Source organism: Gossypium hirsutum, chromosome A04 (genome assembly GCF_007990345.1).
Source record: "Gossypium hirsutum isolate 1008001.06 chromosome A04, Gossypium_hirsutum_v2.1, whole genome shotgun sequence".
In the NCBI taxonomy this organism is placed as follows: Eukaryota; Viridiplantae; Streptophyta; class Magnoliopsida; order Malvales; family Malvaceae; genus Gossypium; species Gossypium hirsutum.
The window spans coordinates 1060026-1070218 of NC_053427.1; the positions used below are offsets into that span (position 1 = coordinate 1060026).

Sequence of the window (10193 nt, forward strand, 5' to 3'; positions counted from 1 at the left end):
ATGATGGAAAAATATTTGATTTTACATGCCATGTCATTCAAATATTTGATGTCACTATTTTTTTTTTTTTGGTGGAACTTGGCAGTGGTTCTTTCCCCTGGAAGAAAGATATGGTAAAAAAAAGGAACTGTGTTTTCCATGTTCTGATGTTGGATGCATTGATACTTGAGGAATATCAAATTGGATGCAAACAGAAAACGTGCGTGGTCGAAAGTTTAGTTCCATGGTGTCATAGGGAAGAAACTAAGGCTGATAACGGTATCTCTCTGGCTGAACAAGAACGACGTACTTGCTCTTAAGTCAATGAACTCGAAGCAGCCTTACTCCCGCAAAAGAAGTTAACAGTTAACAGGATTTACAGACTTGGACAGAGGTTGAGGGAGAGGAAGATGCAGAGAAAGATGAGAAGAAAAAGAAGAAATGCATAGAGAATGCCCAATCATCTTTTTATTACACCAACAAGGAGAAAGAGGTTGAGGGAGAAGAAGATGCAGAGAAAGATGAGAAGAAAAAGAAGAAATGCACAGAGAATGCCCAATCATCTTTTTTTTCGACCCTTTGACTACTTGTCTTACGTGGCAAGTTAATTGGTCATGTTAGCTATTTAACTGCCACGTCAGCTATTCCGTTAAGCTTGTGACGGAAAACGTTAATGAGTGATTGATTTGTCACTTTTCAATAATGTTAGTGACTATTTTGTTATTTTTTTTAAAGTTAAGTGACTGAAATGAAACTCAAGTGACTGTTTTGTCAGCTAACTCAAAGTTGAGTGACTGTTGGCGTAATTTACCTTTTATTTTTTATATATTTAAAAGATTTGTACTATGTTTATATGCAAAATGTGCAATGAGGAAAAGAATCACCAAAGACCCATTCTACAAGGATATGTTTTTACTGAAACTATGAATAGTATACGCTCAATTTGAAAATTAAAATATAATTTTGTTATTGTATTAACTTATATTTTTATATATTTTCAAAGATTAAATTAATTTTTTTACTATTTTAAAAGGTCAAAATACAATTTAATCATTTACTAATAATTTTATTAACTTTAAAGGGATCAAAGTGATAATTTTTTAGTTTAGGGTGGCTTGATGCAATGCTCCAAAACCTAGCCTAGAAGTTTAGACCGAATCTTGGAGGTCACATTGATTACCGAAGTGATCGTAGGAAAATTTTACAAAACAAATTGTCTCAAATTCCACTACAAACATTTTTGTCTTAATGAACTGAAAACATTTAATCATTTAGATTTCAATCAGAAAAATTATAGTTAAGTTTAATATATGATCAATGCAAGATTTAAGAGAAAATCCAAAACAGAACTTGTACCATAGTTTTTATAAAACCTTACAGTTTGAAACAATATATTAAAACGGGAGCTGAAAAGAAGAACTACTAACTTATTTTTAACCGAGACTGTCTGAGACCTTCGCATACTAAGTCCAGCTACAATGTAACATCCCAAACCCAGCCTGGACATTATGGCCAAATTTGGTGATGTCACATGGTAGTGTGTTTGGAAATCGTAGCTTGAGTTGAAAAACTGTAACTCTGCTTAAAACACTATCCGTTTAGAATCTTTTCATTATCACTTACTAATTCTACTGTTAATCATTCAGAAGCTTTCAAGACGTTTGTTCTATGCGGAAGCTTGTAAAACAGTTTGCGTATTCGTGAGTATTTTGTTGAAATGTTCGGTTCTTTTGAAAACTCGAGTTTTCTTAAAACTAGTAATTATAATCCTCAACTAATAAAAATCCTAAATTTAAGAAAAATCCATAAAGGCCATATTACAGCAAAATAATCCCAATTAAAAGAAAAATCATAAATAGCGTAATAGAAGAGGTGTGGCCACCACTGAGTCCTCCGTCGCACCAATTCGCCTATGTCTAGGGATTCCTTGTACATATTAAGCAAAATGGGTGAGTTTACGTAAAGTCAGTGTGTAATCCCCATACAAACAATCAGACAGTAAACATATAATCACAGTCTGGGCCTAAGTCGTTTACAATATCTATATTAGTATCAGTTTGGCCTTAGCCAATCTCAGTAACAGATATGCAGATACAAAAATCCTACCCAACCAGCCTCTACACTCCATCTCCGTCCAACCCTACACTCCATGTGGGGATATAATCAACCCACCCATCCCTACACTCCAATTAGTACCGAATGCAGCATTAGACAGTGATTTGCAGCTGAGCTGCCAGTAAATTAGGCTTGAAGCCTTTCAGTACACTTCCTCCGATCAATATCAAACCCCAACCCGATGCAATGCAACATGCAATTATGTCATGCTATCTCATAGTAACAGTTCATACAATATCAGTTCAGTGACATATTATCAGGCTCAAACACTTATATACGTGTAACAGTCATTTAGCCGTTTCATACAATTAGGGGTCTAGGTAAACTTACCGACTCTACAGTAGGTTCACAGTCGTCTAAGGCGACCCATACAACCTTAGCAACAAATTAGTGAAAATGGGCTCACACGTCCATGATGTCTGCCCGTATGGGCCCACACGCTTGTGTGGCCCATACAGCCCAAATTGGCCTTGGCCATGTGCATCACACGACCTGGCCCAGAATCTCATACACCCATGTAGATTACCCGTATGGGCCCACACGGCCCAAATTGGCCGAGCTCATGTGTCACACACGGCCTACCTGGCTATTACACGACCATGTTTGGTGCGCACGGCCTAGTCTTGTCGATCACATGCTCGTGTTAGGTCACACGGCTTATCACACGAGTGGCCACACGTCCGTGTGGCGTCGACAATGATGTTTTTGGCTTTTGCTGAAACCATATTTTTTGTGTAATCGGGTACACACCTGTATCTTTTTTTATGCCTATACCCTCTTGAACACTCCAGCACCTGAAATCAACAATCAAAGCCCCAATTTTAGTAACATAACCGAGACTTAAATAGAATTGCAACGAGGCATTCATCTATAACTATCAGAATCCCCTTACCTTCGATGAAAATGACTCGTCGATTGAGATCAATAACCAGTCCCCTGGTTAGTTCCTAAACACCAAAAGAAACCCCTCTTAGAAAGAATTCAGGAACCGTTTAGGAAACAAAAGTTGAAACTCTATATTACAGCTGACGCTCCGAACGCACTAATCAATAAATCACGGAAACTTACAAGTGATAGGGAGAACCAAAAATAAAAGAAACAGCAAACGAATAAGAGGAAATTCAGCAAAAAGGGAGAACACAAGAAAACATTTTACTTCACATCTAACTATCACCTCAACTTCCACACATCCAACTTCATATCAAATTCTCAGCATTTTACTTCACATAAAACTCCTACGCGATGCCAATAGCAAAAATATTTCCCTTGCTCGCACAAGGATTTGAACACAGGGCCTCCTTTACACCAACACTCCACTTATCCACTAGACCAGTAGCCCATTTTGATATAAGCTTACCAATAATTAAACATAAGCCCTTTAGGCCAAGTTAAGGCTTAACTTAGAAAAATACAAAAATTTTCCCAAGACAAGGCTTGAACTTGGGACCTCTCCCACACCCAAAACACTTAACCACTGAAGCAGATACACAATTGTGTGTCATATATTAACAGAACATAAAATACAAATTTTTAGGGCATTACATACAGAAAACAGAAGTGTACCTAAAAGGGGAAACACTAAAGGGCACGAGCTCAGTGTGAGTTCAAAATGTATCTAACAATATAATTACAAATCAAAAACCAAACGAAGAAAGTACTTACAGAGGTACGCAGAAACAAAAAGCAAACTGAGAACCAACGTCCCAAACAGACGTAATAGTTTAAGCACACCATGTCATACACAAACACTCAGTCACAAGTGTTATTCAATTAGATAGAATACAGTTAAACAACCTTTCACCTAGTCACTCAGAAAGATACGTATGAATGCAGTCAAGTAATAAAAACTCTTCCATCCAGCCAAAACACCTCTCCGTCCCTCGATCACACCCCACAAGAGCTGTTTAAGCTCATCTAACTGAACACACCACATAGGACCTCGAAAGGCCCATCCAACCCTACATACCATGTATGTAGACTAAGCCACTCAGATAATAATATGTAGTACAGTGCAATGCGGTAAACCGCTGTACAAACATGTTGCAATTTAAACTGCCAGGTTAGATAATAGTATGCAACAAAGCCGACGTACATGCAGTATAGTGCAGTAAACTACTATACCGATAAGTTGCAATTAAATTGCCAGATCAGATCAGAATTAGTCTTCCTTCTCTTCACAACCAACCCAAAAAATTACTTTATGCAAGTGTATGTATGCGTACAACTTCACAGAATCAATGAACACTTCGGTAAACAGTCAGACAGAAACAGACATGCATACACACCCAGCTAACCGGATTCAAAATCAGACATCTTTCACAACAGTCACTAATAACATGTAAGCGAAAGCCTAGATTAGAGTCTTAACTACCCTCCTTAAAGCCTAGCCAAGGGTCGAAATACATAGGCACATTTTCAGATAAAAAACATACACAAAACTAAAAATTGGTGACTTAGGACCACATGACCGTATGCCCTGGCCGTGTGGAAATACCTAGGCCGTATGAGGGTTAATATGACCGTGTGGGAGGAGGTACACATCTGTGTGGCTAAGGCATATGCTCGTATGAGCCAGGGACATTGTCATGTGAACAGGCCATGTAACTCTCTGTCCATTTGTGCTAAAATAGAGTACAAGGCAAACACGGTCTTGTGAGGGTCTCACACACCTGTGTGCCCACTAGACACAGCCGTGTGTCCAAAACACACGCCCGTGTGGGATTCTTAAATCCAAATAGGCCACACAGCTGTGTGGCAACAAATCATATAACCCTAATTCCAAAACACATACGCTCGTATGTCTAAAGGAACGGTCATGTAAAAATTGACTAATTTCCCTAAATCAGCCACACGACCATGTGGCCAGGCCATGTGGCTCCCAAATTAGCCTCGAAACCCTAAATCCCAACTACACACAGCTGTGTGAACCGTTGAGTGGCCACTCGTGTGGTCATAAAACCACACCGACATTGGTCGAAAACTCGATTTTGCAACGTCAAAATGAACTCCAAACCTTAACAACCCAAAAGCATATCAAAATCACACCCAATTTCCAACCATCACTATATTAATCGACCTTTCAAAAGGTTCATTTCCCAAACACACAAACAATGTCAAATTCCACAGAACAGGTCAAAAATTCAACAATGACGGGGATTTATTCCCAATACACATGAAATTAGAATACCACCAAATTGAATCCTTGATTCATAAATAAACTAAAAGAGTTACGAATCCCACACTTAATTTGCGAGATAAGAACCCAACCCTATTGATAAGCCACAACGATTGAAAACGAATATGGTACAGGAACAAAATGACGAAGCAGGAAAATCAAAGAAAAGAAAAGAAAAGAAAATCTAACATGAGAAGAGAGGGAGAGAAAAACGAAAGAAAAAAATGTTCAGAAAGCTTATTTGGAAAAACCAATGTGAGGAGTTTCTCTAGTTTTCTAAACTTAAAATAAAATAACAATTATAAATAAATAACTGACTTTTGAAAAAAAACAAATAAAATCCCCACTAAAAGTAATTCCCCAAATACACCTAAAGGCTCAAACATAAAACCTAAAGGTACACTAACACTCCACCAACCACTAAAGCAATAAGCCCATTCTGACATCAAAATGTGAAATGAAACTCAAATGTACCATCTATCCACTGACCCTATCACAAACTCAAAACTACTAACCCTAAAATTTAGGGTGTTACACTGACCCCTACCAGCTCCCCTAGAGTCGTCCTTGTTTTGCCCACCGTACGGGTAAGATGTTGCGTCTAATCTCTTTGAGGTAAAATAAACAAATTCTTGATGCAAATTGCATTAAGAAAAAATTAATAAATATTGAGTATAATGATAAAAATGATAACTCAAGGAAGAATAGCTATAACTCAAGGAAGAATAGCTACCAACACAAAATATTAGTTTTTATGAAGGGTATTCTTTAAAATAGAACCTATGTTGATGTTGTATAAGATAACTGAATGGAAAAAGAAAAGTCAGCTAGCACAGCACATGAAGATCCGAGAAAGGAAGAGACAGAGCTTATTGCATATACATTTAATGGATTCTAGGAATATACTTAGAAAACTATATATGCATGGTCCAGCTTAAGATCACTATAATATAAGCATATGCATTTCCCTGCTTATAACGATTCTCTCTAGCATTATATTGGTACTATGGGTTGATATGTACTGTTTAAATTTTAGATTAGTCTAAGTATTTTAAGTTTAGTTTCGATAGTTTTTGTCTATTTTGAGCAAAATCGATTTATACTGATTAGAATATGTTAAAAATTGAACATCGATAATGGCAATATAAAAAGATCACAAAGAAAAAAAAAAGAACACACAGATCTTATGTGAAAACCCTTTCGGAAAAAAATCACGGGCAAAGGAGAAAAAAATTCACGAATGTCGAATTCGAATAATACAAGAGAAGTTTCGACTACATCTATTTATAGGTTGAAGAAACCTAATTCTAATTAATGTCATACAATCTCATGCATAGTCATAATTTAATACTTTCACAATTTATTAGCATGTTCAATATGCCCACGAATTATCAAATACATTCAGTGAGTAGGATCATCGATCCAACTTTAAATTTACCTTCAAGGTGGTATCATTTAACAAATCACAATTTCATGTACATTTATAACTTTTCTTTGCACATGTATAACAATCTTTCAAACATTTCATAGCAAATCACTTGTATGAATATATCATGCATAAGCCTTACTTTCATTCAAAAACATGCTATACATACAACAAATCATTCATCAAATTAACCAAACATTCATGACAACATCAATCATTCACTCATTTAGTCAAACTAGTAACATTGCTATCATGCCAAATAATTAGGACATGAAATGTACCTAATTCGACCACTTACAAATTTAATTACTTAGCTAATTAGCCAAGTCCAATCAGCAAACTAAACCATCATTTGTATCATTAAGATCATTATCAACATTCAAGTCTTAAAGTTAAATTTATTGATGGTTTTTGGGGGAGAATCTTCAAGTGGTGGGAAGCGGAATGAAAGCAGGTGGAAGGCTTTTCAGATTTCTTTGCCTTATGTAACAATATGAGAATGGTTGTTTTTACGAAATGGTTATGGTTGATTGCTATTACTGCAGCTTGCTGGACAATTTGGATAGCAATAAATGGTTTAATCTTTGATAAAAAGAGTTTCCATGGAAAACTTGGTGTTCCTATAAAAAATGAGAGCTTTGTTGTGGATTAGATCTATCCATGATGAAATTTTGTTGCAGGAGGATCTGTGGTGGATTTCTACACTCAGGTGTCGGATGGAATTTGTTAAATCCAATTCTGCCGGGTTCTGTTGGAGGTCCCCTCCTGCTGGATGGTTAAAATTCAACATATGTTGGATTGAATTAGAAGATAAAGCAGGGTGTGGAAGAGTTTTGAGAGATATGGAGGGGATGGCTAGAGCAATATTCTCTGGTGCTGTCATTGCAAATAATGTTGAGGAGGCTGAGATTGGTGCAGTGAAGATTGCTTTAGATGTCTTTATAGCTATGAATTCGAAGCCAAAAGAGTTTTTATTTATTGAAGTTGGTTCTTTGGTGGCTTTTTCGTGGTGTGTTAACAAGGTGCTGAGGCCTTGGTCACTTTATTCAGTTTTTGCAGAAATTGAGACTGCTATGTTGATGATGGGAAACGTTGTCTTTTCATCGGTAGATAGAAATGGTAATGGTATGGCGTTTTCTTTGACGATGGCTGGTGTAAATCAGATGCAATTGTTTAAAGCTTGGTGGTGAGGTTTAGTTTTAAAGAATTAGCAGGTTTTTATGTTTGTTTTTGGACTGTGTTTTTTTTTCCCTGCGTTTTGCTGTAAGTTTTCTGCTTTAGCTGCTGCTCTATTTCTCTTTTGACAGTGCAGTTTGAATGTAGCAAAAAAAAAGTCTTAGAGTTACGACCCACTCTTTATTTTACACTTTCTTGCAGCACACTAGCTAATCTCGCGGTTTCTTTAATAAGCTTTAAGATTAACCTAAATTAAAAATCAGTATTAAAATCGATTACTATACCTATTAAACAGCCCCCTGGCACCCACTTATGGGTTCAATCCAACCTTTACAATTATAACAAATTTTCGAACCCAAACTAGTTAAGTTTCTTACACTGATATGATGAGAACCGTATGCGCGAACATCTTACGACCTTACTATTGATTTGGGGCATTTAAGTTGATAGCTAACACATTTAAATACTATAAAATCAGTAGCTAATCTATGATTAAAATCTTCTATTTTGATCAATTATCAATCTATCCCCAATATCTAAATCGAAACTCTAAACTAGTTTATAATCAACCATACTTATGCTTTCCGAATTATTAGATCTGAATGGCCAATTGATCAAGATTGATTTTCCCTAATTAAAATATGATTAAAGGCTGATTAGGAGGGGTTCAAGAACTCAAGATAATTCTGAAAAAAGATGGAAAGAAATTAAAGAAGAACAACCCCCTTTTCTAACACATAGGCGCCCACACCACCACCCTCTATGGCCAAATTAGGGCTGAATTAAAACCACTTTTAAGATCAATTAAAAAGCTGAAACATGCCCATTAAATATTTAGAACCCCTCAAATTTGGGTTTTGAACTCACAAGATTCATCAAGAAATTGAGAAGAAATGAGAACTTACACAAACTAGGTGATAGGAGCGGCAATGACACTTCTTAGCAACAATTGGGATCGATTGGAGATTCAAAATTTCAGATTTGGGGCTGGAAAATTAAAGAAAAAAATGGCAACAAGTTGGAGGGGAAGATGGTACAGGATCTTGTTAAAAAGAAAAGAAAAGAAAAAGAGATGGTAGATCAAGAACTAGTGAAATAATTTCAATGAGCTTCTTTTAGGGGAGACTTCTTGCTAGGAGTTTTGTTGGTAACTAATAACAAATTAATTAAAAAATATTGAATTTATCTTTGCATTGTTGACGGAACTAGTGAATCAAAATTGAGATTTCGCCTTTCACTAGATTTTGATCATATTGATTTCACAAATTTTTTTGGATATTTCTTTTAGTAGTTTTATTTTTAAATTTTAATTTCAAAACTGAAATTTAAAAGACAAGGGAATCACAGAGACACTAGAGTCAAATAAAAGAACTAGGATAAAGAAAGGCCAAGACACAAAAAATTTGACAGCCATTTGTTGTCCACCCCAATGTGCCATAAAAGCACACTCATCTTGTTCTGTGATGTTTCCACGAGATGACCAAATAAGTCATTATGTCTTTTTTTTTATGATAGATATATCAAAATAAATTTAGGGATAATGTTTAAATCTACACATGAATTTTGCTCCAATGTGCAATGCTATACATGAATTTCGATTTTTGTAATTTTATATATCAAATGTTAATTTGATTCAATGCTCACAAATTACTAACATAATTATCAATATAAAATCATTTTACCTTATCATGCTACATACACAAATAATTATGTTTATCCAATATAAAAATAAATTGAAGTATTTATTTCTTCAAGTGTGTACAGTTAAATCAAAATCAAAACTTCATATACACATTTAAATTGTAATTGAGTTTTAATATATATATATAATTGTACTGAATCAAAAATGATACATTAAATTACACATTAAACTAAAATTAATGTACAATTTTAATATTTAACCCAGAAATTTAGTATAGAAAATAAAATCATGTGCATACTTGATACGTGTTGAATCTTGATAATATTCATGTAAAGACTTTTAGTATTGACTTTGTTTTCTATTCCATGTAATTATTAGAAGAGAGTTTGACAAAATCAAAAGGAACTCAAATTAAAATGCATTGTGAACTGTGATCCATATGTACCTTGTTAATGTAATCATCATAAATATAATACAAATGATAAAATGTGCATGAAATATTATAATTTGCGTTCAAATTGTTGTGATTAATGTATTAATTTTTGTTGTTGTTGTGATAAATTTATTTAAATGTGCTCTATTTATTATATTTATTTTGTATTGAATATGGTAGGTAATTAGTCTCACATTTGTGATTAATTTTGTAGTTATTATACTACTATATTATTTATGACTTTGCC

General features: G+C 35.0%; 1 long non-coding RNA gene across 1 annotated transcript; it reads right to left on the minus strand.

Moving 5' to 3' along the window:
* Positions 1 to 2003: 2003 nt before the first annotated feature.
* On the minus strand, positions 2004 to 9009 carry LOC121227836 (uncharacterized). The gene is made up of 3 exons (XR_005925359.1): positions 8777 to 9009; positions 2987 to 3041; positions 2004 to 2888 (listed from the first exon to the last, which is right to left on the minus strand). It is a non-coding gene; the product is annotated as an uncharacterized lncRNA (long non-coding RNA).
* Between the last annotated feature and the right edge of the window lie 1184 nt (positions 9010 to 10193).